Genomic DNA, 12860 nt, shown 5'->3' on the forward strand with positions numbered 1-12860 from the left:
GATAAAATACTTAATTTGCTGAAAATCTAAACTAAAACAGAAAATACCAGAAAAGTTCAGCAAGTCAGGCAACATCTGGGAAGCAATCATTTCTAGCCAATGACTCTTCTCTACCATTGGCAAAGTGAGATAACAAGTGGAATTTATGTGGCAGGGAACTGGAGAACAAAAGGAGGTTCAGGTGACACCAATACATTGGGTACATGAATCTTATTAAGCATGGCTAATTTGTCAAGAGGATTGTGAGTGAAGGAAGATGAAGGGGGGCAGAGAGAGGAAAAATGCTGGAAACATCAATTACTAAAAGTAGTAGCTGTGGGAAAATCAGAAACCAGAGAAAGTTGAAATGTTCAGATCAGGCGGCATCTGTCCTTGCATAACACACAAGGCCATCTGTTTGAAATTGTTAAACACGGGCAGCATGGTTGGCGTAGCAGTTAGTGCTATTACAGCATCAGTGGCCTGGGTTCAAATCAATGTCTGCATGGTTTTCTCTGGGTGCTCTGGTTTCCTCCCACCTCCAAAAGCCGAAGAGTTTATAGGTTAATTGGGATATTTGGACAGGAAGGTCATGGGCAGGAAGGTCCTGTTACCATGCTGCATCTCTAAAACTTTAAAAACAATACTGAGTGTGGCAAAGCACTTAGATGCAAGATAATGTGCTGTTTCTCGGGCATGCATTGGGGTTTGCAGTCACAGATGTTCTGCAAATGAATCATGCAGTCAGTAAATGGTTTCTCCAATAAAAACACATCACAAGCATAAAATGCCACACAGCAAGTGAACTTCAATGGTTTGGATCTTTGGTTTAGTTGCAAGAGGCAGGAGAAAATATTTCCTGCTGTCTTTCATGAAATTGCACAATAAAGTGTTGTATAATTGGCTGATGGGGAGATGTTAGAATAAATCAGGGAAATGTAACAGAGAAAACAGCCCTTTTAAAATGCTGAATAGGGAGGGAAAGGAAAGCATGTCAGGAGATCAATCTTATTGAAGGCAGTGGAAGTTACAGAGAATTATCTGTTGAACATTAAGTTTGCAGCATTGGAAGACAAGGGAACTCCTATCCTTGCCCTCATTGAGTGAGGGGAGAAATAAGAATGTAGGAAATCAAGATGGAATGAAGAGGAGTGACAAGACCTCCATGATAAAGATGAGCAAGTTAGGACCATAAAAGTGGAAATTATTAAAGTAGATGTGACATGAATTCAAGTTGGAAGATGATTTGATTCAAAAAATCTCAAATATGATTTAGAAGCACATAATACAAGATGTTAATCACATGGCAAGTGATACATTTTTGAGAAAGAAACAAAAGTAGGGATGAAATTGGGACCAAAAAAATCTATCTGGAATTGCAGGACTATGAAAACAGAGTGGCCATAAACGTGTGAGTACTACCTTTCAATTAAAAATAGGACGTTGGATTTATGAAGTGGAAGTTTTTTCGAATCTCCATCTCCATCTCCATAAAAGGAGTTGCTATCTTTATTCTTTGGAGTGCACATAGCTAAGTGTGGCTGCGATGGCAGGCTGCAGCTTGGGCTCAGTGGCCAAAGGCTTGCAAACAGGCCAACGACTGGCTTCTGTTCCAGGATTCTAAGTCTGATGCCAAGGCAGCCTCCGAAAAGGCCTCCTAACCTTCAAGGATTCAGATCCAGGAGTTAGAGGTGAAATCCGGATACCCAGAGTTTACCACGGTACAGGCCATTCAGTACCAGATTACAGAAGCACCAGAAGCTACAGGAGCAATAGGAGGAGGCAGAGAGATTCACAGATATTTGAAGTTTCCAAAGGAAACTTTTGCTTTAATGATATGCTAGATTACTTGGTGACTTTGTATTTGCAGGACAAATATCACACATTCTGTGCAAATGACAATAAATGGAACCTTGAATGGAAATTTTGCAGCTAAATATTACTTTTTACATTGTTGCCAAATATTTTATGCATCAGCAGGACATGTCTTATTTCCTAGGCTCAGGATAAATAAGAGCAAAATCAATAAATTATTTAGTGTCCTTGATGTGGAGATCTGCTGTACAAAGATCAGGAAGGAACAGTTCATACAAAAAGTATTATCCAAGGCTAAAACCAATTAGCTTAAAACCTGGAACATAATAACCTTGTGAAACTGTCTGGTTTATTTCCCTGTGCTATTCTCCTTAGTATAACCCAAAGATTCATTCGAAGTCTCACTTTCTGTCCATAATGGTGGTCTTTGGCATAATTATGCCAAAATATCAGTGTCCACATATACCTTTTTAATATTTCCATTAATAAATTGTCAGATTGTTCAGTTAAATGCCAATATTAGGCAAGCAAATATTATGAAGAACAGGCTTTACCTTTTGATGGAATAAGCATTCTCCAACACTGATTCCATCTCCCTGCCCAACAATTGAACTAGAACAGTTGCAATCTATGTTATCTGACCAAGAGGAGTTTCAGATCAGATAACCATTTTCACATTGTCCAATTTTCTGCTTTTCAGCTCAATTAACATTGAAACAATCACCCTGCCTAATTTTAAATAAAACTACAGACTTATGGAGATTCCATTCTCCATCATTATGAACTCCATTGTCTTTATCCTTACACGTGTTAGGCTAAACTGATGTCAATATCTTCACTTAAGCAATACCATGATTATAACATATTTATTAAAATTATGACTTGGCCTTTGATCATTTCATCTCCTCTGGGTCCACAATACTCCATAACAAATACATCACTACAATTCCAACTTTGAGGAACTCACAACCCACCAAGATGGGCAAACCTTCAACTGCCTACCTACCAAAATTTGTAATCGTCTCCTTACATCATATCTTTGGTTTTTAATTCATTCCTGGGATGTGGTCTCAGGCAAAATCTGCACTTATTGACCTTCCCAATTTGCCCTGATGAGTAGTTTACTGAGGGGTACTGAAAATTAACAACATTGCTAAGTCAAACTTGATAAAGTCAGCAAATTTCCTTCTCAGAAAGGAAATGTGTGAATCACATGTTTTTACACAACATTCCCATAGCTACCTGGTCACTGTTATAACTAATGGCTCTATATTCCAGCTTTATTTGGCGAAGTTTTACAGCCTGCTTCAAGAATCTCATTAGGTAGCTTAATGTCAAAATGTATTTGATAAACATTCAGCAATGAGCCTTGGGACACTTAGCAACATTAAAGATGATAGAGAAGTGGAAGAAACTGCTGAATCCTTGCCACCTTTAAATTCACAAGATAAATGGACAGCAGAAGCTTAGCAGTAAAACATGAAAGTCTGCAGATACCGTAGTTGATGAAAAAACACAAGGCTGGAGAAATCAGGTCAAACAGTACACTTAATGTAGCAAAGGTAAAGATACATAACCAAAGTTTCAGGCTTGAACCCATCATCAAGTTCTGGAAAAACATCAGCAGGTGCCCAAACAAAACAGTAGAGGGGAGGGTTAGGAGCATGGATCCAAATGCAGGAGGCAGGAGGTGAATAATGGAGGGAGGAGGGAAGTGAGTGGAGAGCTAAGGGTTAGAAGACAACAGGAAAAGAGGAGGAAGAATGGAGTAGGTTAGCAAAATCAGAAAAGCTGATGTTATGACATCCAGTTGAAAAGTGCCCAGACAGAAAATCAAGTGTTGTTCATCCAATTTATGAGTGGTCTTGATGGGATAGTACACAAATCCATGGACAAGAGAAAGGGGCACAGAATTGAAGTGGTTGGCCATTGGGAGATCCATCTCACCAATGCAGACAAGGTGAAGATGCTCAGCAAATTTCTCTCCCAGACCGTGACCAGTCTCTCCGATGTGGAGAAGGTCACAAAGGGAGTTGAGGGGTCTTGCAGTGTTGGCTTGAGCATGGATTGCTCCACAAAACACAGAAGCAGGCAGGCATAGCTGGGACCCATGCAGATACCCATGGCTAGTTCTTTGATTTGAATGAAGTGAAATAAATCAAAGGAGAAACTGTTAAGAGTGAGAACAAGTTCACCCAAGTGGAGGAGGGTGGTGGTGGAGGGTGACTGGCTGGGTCTCTTGTCAAGAATGAACAAAGTGCTTTGAGATCTTCAGCATGGGGGATGGAGGGGTAAAGGGATTGGAAGTCCATAGCAAAAATGAAGCAGTCCAATTCAGGGAATCTGAAGTAATTGAAGAGGTGGAGAGCATGAGAGATATTGCAGATGTAGGTGGGGAGGGATTGGACCAGGGGAGTCAAGGTAAGATGATACAGGTTCATTGGGCAAGAGCAAGCAGAAACAATGGGTCTGCCCAGAGGATCGGGTTTATTTATCTTGGGTAAAAGGTAGAAAACAGGCAATGTGGGAATGGTAAACAATGAGATTGGAGGTCATGGGAAGAAGGTGACCAGAGCTGATCATTCATAAAAAATTTTTGGGGTCAAAATTCTCAAACCTGATCATGTTTGATGCAAAACAATACAAAATGGAATGCTATAGGTATGATCCAGTACTTGTACAAAACTATATTATTACAAACTACATGGATGCAAATTGAACACTCACACAAAAGAATTCCTATCACCATTTTTCTTGTCCTCCTACCCGAGTACTAAATTGCAATGCCTCCTGATGACAAAATTGCAAATAAGTAGGTGATTAATGGAAAAATTACATTAAATGGTGAAAGGCATTTCATTTGTGGCTTAAGTATCAATGCCAGCTAGTTTACTTTTAATTGTTCTGAACATCAGAAACTTAAATAGTTTTTAAAATTATTTAATAGACAACATTGTTCATTGACTGCGAGGTTTTGTGGCATGGTCACAAACCATCAAGTTGGAAAAATATTGAATTGCACAAATATATAAAAATAAGTCAATAACCTAACTTTCAACCTTAAGGGTGCACCTGCTACAAATAGGAACATTGCATTCCAAATTCAACTCCTGTCTTGTTGCTCTCAGGGTGTTCCAAAGTTATCTCGCATTTTTCGCTCCATTATCACCCAGTCGATTCATTTACATTTCATTCCTTTCCTCACCAACAGGAATATTTGTGTAAAGATGCACCAAAAAATGTTATTTTTTCACTTGGTCAAATTCTTTTTTAGGCCACAGAAATAATTTTAAAATAAACCATACTATTCTAGAGCCAAGAGTATAGAAACAGATGTTTCGGTCCAACATGTCCACAATGAACAAGTTCTCCAACTAGTCTAATTTCCCCGCGTTCCAACCATATCTCCCTATTTTTTTCTTTCCATGTACTTGCTCAAATGCCTTTTGAATATTACGATTGTATCCCCCTCTACCATTTCCTATAGCATCTTGATTTATATTCCCGCCACCTTCTGGTAAAATTGTACCCCTCTGGTTTCTTTTAAATCTCCCCTCTCTCCTTATATCTATGTCCTCTAGTTTTAGATTTCCCTACCCTGGGAAAATGACAATGACTATTCACCTCAATCGCTCAGGATTTTAAGTATTTGTAAGGTCTCCTTTTTGTCTCCCTATTTCCAAGGAGAGAAGTCTTGATCTATCCAGCCTATCCCCTAAAATTCAAGTTCACCAATCCGAGTAAAATTCTCAAGAATTTTGCTATACCCTTTCCAGCTTAATGATACCTTTGTTATGGCTGGGTGAAAAGACCTGTGCATAATACTCCTCAACATCTTGTCCAGTTAAACACAACATCCTTGCTACTGTACTCAATGTCGTGACCATTGAAGGCCAGTGTTCTTAAAGCCACCTTTGTAGTTCTCTGCACCAGTACCCTCAAGTCTATCAGTTCCACCACCTCTCCAGAGCATTGCCGTTCACTGTGAGAGTCCCATCTTGGTTGAAACTTTTGCAATTTTCAGTTCAATTTTAATCAGTAAATCCTTGGTCCACTTTTACATCCCAAACAAATTCGATTTCTTTCATCCAACTAATTCATTTTTATGAAATAACCCTATTACAGAAATAGGTGTGGAGGGGCAGGGAGGGCAAGTTGAAGGGAAAAGGGAAAGAAAAAAAATAAATCATAATCCAAAAATAAAATCTCTAACCATATATTTCAATGATCATGAAACTAAACTGACAATTTCAATGAATAACAATAATTTTGCAGCAAGTAACTTTTTTAATTACTAAGTCTTCCCCACATTAAAAACCACTCCATGGGATGTGAAGCAAAATGCCATTTTACAAAGAGAAATGCAATCAGAGTTCAGATGCAATCTTAGCATCAAAAAAAATATACAAAGTGTTTCAATAGACTTTATTGCTGATTAGCCTTTCACCTTGTTGTTGCGACTCCCAATCAGCAGTTTGTACAGTGGAAGTGCACGAGTAAATACACAAATTCAATCTGTTGGAAAGCAAGTCATACAGAGACTGAATACAATTCACTAGCATTTACAAGTACAGCAGCGCACATTTTTAAATGAAATGATACAATCACAAAATTTTTTTAAAATCTGTACACAATATGTAAACTTATCTTTCAATGCAATTTACTAACCAGGAAATTAAATCTAATTTAAGACTGCTATTTTCAGTGCAGGGTCTTGGAAATCAAGGTTCTCAGCTGTCCCATACATGTCACAGCTTGTTAATTATTTCAGGGAATCGTTTAATACAAGTCTTACCTAACTCCATTTAGTTTGTTCATGCGAATGCAAGTGGATAAGTTGAAACTTCTGTTTAAAACATGAATACACGCACACACGCACACACACCTTTGATCATAGCATATTTTAAATATAGTGGAAACCCTTTTCCCTTTAGTATGCAAACAATTTTTAATAAGCAGGAAATAAAATGTTCATTCAGGATTCATTTTTGAACTATTTAATGGTCTTTTAAAGAAATATTTAAATGATAGCTTTGGTTCTGTAAATCTACAATTTGTTAATTTCAACACACCCACAGATTCACAAAAGGTCCAGTCTTTTGATAACCCACCACTATAAACAGGTGTCCCTGAAATCAAAAACCAATTGGCAACTGGAATTAACTAAATCTATACATGTAGAAAAATGCCTTCAGCACTTGTTGGCTACACCAATGTATATAAGTGACTGGGTAAATTTGTCAAAGAAAACACATCTGAACACAGACTTCAAATTAAAAGTTCTCATGACTGGGCTTCTAGCACAAGATCTTGGCATTTATCCAATTCAGCTGACAACAACCATATTTGTTTTAAACCTCTTAACCATTTTGCAGTACAGGAGGATTTTTAAATCAAAAATACAAATGTTAAGAGCACTTTTTAAGATCAAAAATCAAATCAGTAATTTTTCATTTTAGTTAATAATGCAACTAATCTTTAAAAACAAGTCTTCTATGAAAAGTATTGCAAAAAAAAAATACAAGATGAAAATGACAAAAAGGACAAAGAGTTTGGTGGAACAAAATGTACAAAACATTTACAGAAAAGACCAAATTTTACATTCATCTGTATGACAGCGATCACTTAAGTTTGCTTACATACCTGCAACAAAAATGGGCACTGGAAATGTGCTGGAATCTTTCAGACAAGAATCTTCAGGCTTCCTAGACGTAATAAAGAGATGGACAACTGAATTATCCCAAAATCCTATGTGTTTGGAACAGGTCATCTGAACTTCTAAGAAGAAAAATGGATCAGAGAAAGCCCAGAAGTGGACACCATTTAGAATGCTCCTTCAAAAAACAACATTCTCAATCTTGCTGATCGCCTAATCCTACTTGTCATGTGCATTCCATACTAAGCTTCTAAACCATTTTCTTATTACATTTCTCCACCTTTCCCCTTCTCTACTGAAGGCACCAACTCAAGCTATGTTTCAGTTCTGTGACATTCAAGATCTCAAGTGTCCATTCTTTACATCTGGGGAGAGCATTTCAGACAACCCCAATTCAGTCCTTTTTTAATAACTATAAATTATATTACAGCAGATTATATGGACAACATCAAGGAGCAGAAGTTAATTTAACCCTCAAAGAGCTACAAAGCCCAACTGGGATATAAGAATATTATCCTTGGCCAAAGTTTGGGCAGATTTTGGATGGGCCTCAAAGTGTGTAGCTCAAGACTATGATTGATACAATTACTAACCAGCATATTATCAAAATACTCAAAAAGGCAGCACCAACATGAAAAAGGAAACTGGTAAGCATCAGGTGATTCCACCCCCCCACCGTGTTTACAATGGGATAATTCACTAATCTTTTAAAAAATGAATAAGACTCACAGAGAGGGAGTTCCACAATACAAAATATAGAACTTACTTTGGGCACCAATCATTCAAAAGACAAAAAACAATGCATTCCATAAATCTACAAACCCCTTCAACATCAGGTATCATTTTCCACGCATTCTTAATATGGCATGTTTCTCATTCATTTTCCTTTTCATTAAATCTTCAAAAATTTAATATCATAGTTTGCAGTTATTTTAGCATTGTTGTGCAAAAGAAACATAATTCTACATGGAAAGCACGTTGTACGTAATTATAAAAAACAATTGATGGGATCCATGATAGCATTTCCGTGTCACGGGGCAACATTAAATGCTGTTAAACTTGATCTTTTTATTCAATAACTTTTCTCCACTGTAAGATCAATGTTACAATTTCATCTTCAGATTATACCATGGAACCATTTTAAATCCATTACTACTTCAGCGCGATCTGTGCATTTGGAATACATCCAATGTTACTGGAAGAAGAGGAAGAAACAGCAAGCCTTGCATCTCGTGGAGAGACAACCAAATTTTGCTAAATGCTAATGAAGTAACAAATAATGCCCAATTTGCCTGCAATCATTTGTAAGACAATGGGCAATTGCAGCTTTTAAGCGACATTTTATACTTATTGTATTAAAACTACTGCATTACACAATTTTTTTTAAAAATCAGGAATCAAAATAAAAAGACTAGTCTTTATCCATTACTCACCCTTGTATTTTTTTGTGGTAATTTTATTTTGATTGAGACAAGTCTTAGACAAAAGAGCAGTGACTTAAATAGCTACATTCCAAATTATACTATTCACCATCCACCCATGAGAATATGGGCTCCATCACAATCAATAACAGTCCAAAATGAAAAGTCAGACTTCCTTCTGCTCCATTCCTTATTCTTGCAAGTTACAGATCAAGCCCAGTCCTTCGGTTCCTTCAAGATAACTGTCGACAAGAATTCACCAGGATCCGATAGCCTTGTAAAGACCATACAAAATTCTTCAATGGAGTATTGGCTGAAGATCAAAGCCACTTAAATCAGAGAGAATATTGAAATTTTTTCTCCTGATCTTCGGCTATCTTAAAAGAGAAAAGAAAGGAAAATTACTGCATCACAAGGAGGTTGAAAGAAACCTCTGAAGAAACATTTCTAAAACCTTTTTTCCCCATTTGAAAAAATTTACTCATATTATACAAATATACATAGCAAATGCTTCTGTAATAGGCAAATTTGAATCAAAGCCAAGAATTTATTCTTTTTCCTTTTCTGATCCAGAGGAATATGCATAATACCACGTATGAACAATGATTTAGTTAGACTCTGATTCACCAACCAAAGCTCAGGCAAGGTCCCTCATTTTTCCCTTTCCACTGAATCTCCAAATGAATAGATGTCACTCCCCAAGCACAGTACTGAGGCAAACCTGAAGCCAGCACATGAAAAAGTACTCCAAGATCCACTCTCATGTCCAGTTTCACAATCTGTCCCTTATAATTAAACTTGAAACTAACACCTATACAGAACCTTCATATCCCTAGTTAAGTTCTTCATTTGCGCCCTGAGTGATAGTCTCATCAACATCTGCCACTACCAATGACAGAGTATTTTACCCAGGTCTGTTTGGCTGAGTCAGGTGGCACAGTACAGCACCCAACCAAGGATAGAATGTCTCAGAACACAAACTGAATCCAGGCTCAACAGATAGGTTCCATCAGCACCTCAAATAACCAAGCTCCACTGCCAAACTTTAATGCACGATGAGAAAAGATTAATAAACGGAACTTTTATCCATTAATATAATCCATCGCCGACATTATTTTCTACATCTACTAAAACTTGCATGTGTAGAATCCACAATGTTATTAAAATCTTTGTTAGAGGCTATTTTAGAATTACTCGAGAAGAAAATATGTTCCCAGGACACAAGAAATGTCCAAGCTTTCTTCACAAGGTGCCATGAGAATGTTTTCATTTCATTCACTTAAATTGGTAAGTACCAATTTAATACCTCAGCCAAGAGTTTGAAATATCTATTTGTCATTGTTCTATAATTCAAATGCCCCCAAAGGGAACAGGAGCCAAAACAATAAACTGAAAGATACTAAGTTTAATACGAGGCCAATTTAAGACCAGCATAGTTAAAGAAACATCTTGGAAATGACAAGAGCAGCAAGTCTTGGCGAAAGGAAGAGCTTGCTATCTGAAGAAATTGCAGAAAAGAACTGTTTCCAGAGTTGATGAACATTTTCTAAGTATACACAAGTATACTTGGACAAAACACTTTGGTACCTTAGTCCTGTTGACTTCGTTAAACAAATTTGCAATTTGTTCAGGCAGTTGATTGTTACTACAGGTAGTCCAGTCACATGAGAAATGGATGGCAAGTCAGTCAGACATTAATGAGCAGAGGATGATTTATAAGAGTTAAAGATGCAATTTTAATATCATCAGGGTGCTCAACTCTCGTGCATGCGTCAACTGCACTCCAATACATGAACCCACTGAAGGCTCATGCACGTGCCTTCCAATGAGTCGCACATTCACAAGGGATCAAAATGGCCACACCCAGCCCCAAGAACGCCAACTAAAAAGGTAAGTAGGCACACTTTGGCTCTTACATGCCCTGAATCCCTGTTATAGTTTTTGAAATACAACATAAACCTTGTAAACTTTATATTTTGGGAAAAAAAATTCAGTCCTATATGCAAATGGTCCTAAGTCCCATAGGTCACAGGTTGGCGACTATCTGTAGTGGACAGGTTCATTCAGCAGTTTGACGCAGAGCAGAATGAATATTAAAAAGGTTCTTTCTGAGTTGCAAAAATGGGTTAAAAAGAGCGATCGAAGAAAACAAAGCAATATTGTAAGTGGAAGAGGATTTAAAAAAAGGAAATATATGGAATAAAGCCATTATTGGAATTTCCATGCATATTATAAGAAGGAGTTCCTATAATAAGTCAAATATGTCCCTATTTATATTTTACCTACAGGTGTGAACACCTACTGCACTGTCACCTTCAACGAAAACTAAACAAAACCTGACAACAAGGCTTAGAAAGAAGTCACAACATAGACACAAGCAGAAGGCATGAAATTATAAAAATCCAACATTTTTAGAATTCTTAAAGCAACAATTTATTGGCAATTAGAGTCTGGGAGTACTCAAAAAGTCTTCCTTTACCAGTAATAATAAAAACTCGATCGAAAAAATCTTAAACTGCACATCTCCAAGTTATTTCATAAAAGTAACAGATTTTTTATATCAACTGTCATACTCAAAATAAAACTCCAAGTTAGTTACATTATACAACTTTTTGCAGGGATGTTCGAAGACTTTGGAAAGAAGGGATGGAAGCCTGAAAACCAGCACTTGGTTCAAGCGCAACACTTCTTTGCATGCGAATCACAGAATGCTCCAACAGTACAAAATTATTGCACTTTGTTTTGCACTGGGATACTATGAATATTATCACATGTATTTATTGCCTCCTTTAATTCAATGCGCTTATTATAGTTTTTCTTTACAAGTACCTGTTCAGCTGCAGCAAGAAAAAATTTCTGGGCACATATACATTGAGTTTATTGTCACACCTACTACGCAATCTATCAGAACATCAAGAATATGGTTTGAGTTACCAATTCCTTTAACAGAAAAATTCTTTAAGGAACTAAAGAGAATAATAAGGAAATTCTTGTGGAAAGGGAGGAATCCAAGGATAGCGTTAGATAAATTAGCAGAGAGGTGTAATCAGGGTGGTTTTCAGTTACCAAATTTTAGAAATTATTATAGAGCTGCACAATTAAGGTATTTATCAGATTTTTACCAAATAAGGGAAAAACCAGACTGGACTAAGATAGAACTAGATAAAATAGGGGGAAAGGTACCGACCGGAACATATACTTTATAAGTGGGATGAAAAGCTGGTGCAATATAAAAACTCACCAGTACTGCATAATTTACTTAATACATGGAAGAAGATTCACTTCGAAAGGAAAAAAAATGAATGATCAAATACCAAAATTACTAATGACGCAAAATCCGCTAATCCCTTTTACAATAGACAACCTTTCCTTTAGAGAATGGGAGAGAAAAGGAATCAAAAGAATAGAAAATTGTTTTTTTGGGAAATAATTTATTAACATTTGAACAGCTGAAGTACAAATATGGAATAACTCATGGTACAATGTTTGCATATCATCAATTGAAAGCTTATTTAAAGGATAAATTGGGAAACATATAATTAAAAGATTTATAACCAACATGTACATTAAGCTGCAAGATAAGGAAAATGAAATAAACTATAAACCTAAGCAGAAGTGGGAAAAGGATCTAAACATAAAGATAAAAAATGAAGTATGGGAAAAGTTATGTTCTGGAACTATGAAGAATACAATAAACACAAGGTTACGCATGATACAGTATAATTGATTACACAGGTTATATATCACTCCTCTAAAATTAAACAAATGGGATTCAACATTATTGGATAGATGTTTTCGCTACAAGAAGGAAATGGGAACAACATTACATGCAACTTGGGCATATACGAAAGTAAGTATGTTTTGAGAAGAATTAAATCAGATACTAAATAAAATTACAAAAAATAACACACCAAAACAAAAGCAATATTTCTTTTAAGTAACATAAAAAGTAGAGAATTAGGCCTCAAATTGGATAAAGTGCAAAAAAA

General features: G+C 36.6%; 1 protein-coding gene across 17 annotated transcripts in view; it reads right to left on the reverse strand.

The window, feature by feature from the left end:
• The window catches only part of pwwp2b (PWWP domain containing 2B), a 150693-nt gene that overhangs the window by 109147 nt on the left and 28686 nt on the right, over window positions 1-12860 (reverse strand). For 4 of the 17 annotated variants that reach the window (XR_011345257.1, XR_011345258.1, XR_011345260.1 and 1 more), the window contains exon 3: window positions 7438-9248. The exons of 3 other annotated variants lie outside the window; for them this stretch is intronic. The gene's annotated coding sequence lies outside the window, so the exon portion shown is untranslated. Of the gene's footprint in view, window positions 1-6205; window positions 9249-12860 lie in introns of those variants that run through there. 10 more of the 17 variants (XR_011345255.1, XR_011345259.1, XM_069899599.1 and 7 more) reach the window with 5 other exon arrangements.

The sequence above is a fragment of the Narcine bancroftii genome, chromosome 10 (genome assembly GCF_036971445.1).
Source record: "Narcine bancroftii isolate sNarBan1 chromosome 10, sNarBan1.hap1, whole genome shotgun sequence".
In the NCBI taxonomy this organism is placed as follows: Eukaryota; Metazoa; Chordata; class Chondrichthyes; order Torpediniformes; family Narcinidae; genus Narcine; species Narcine bancroftii.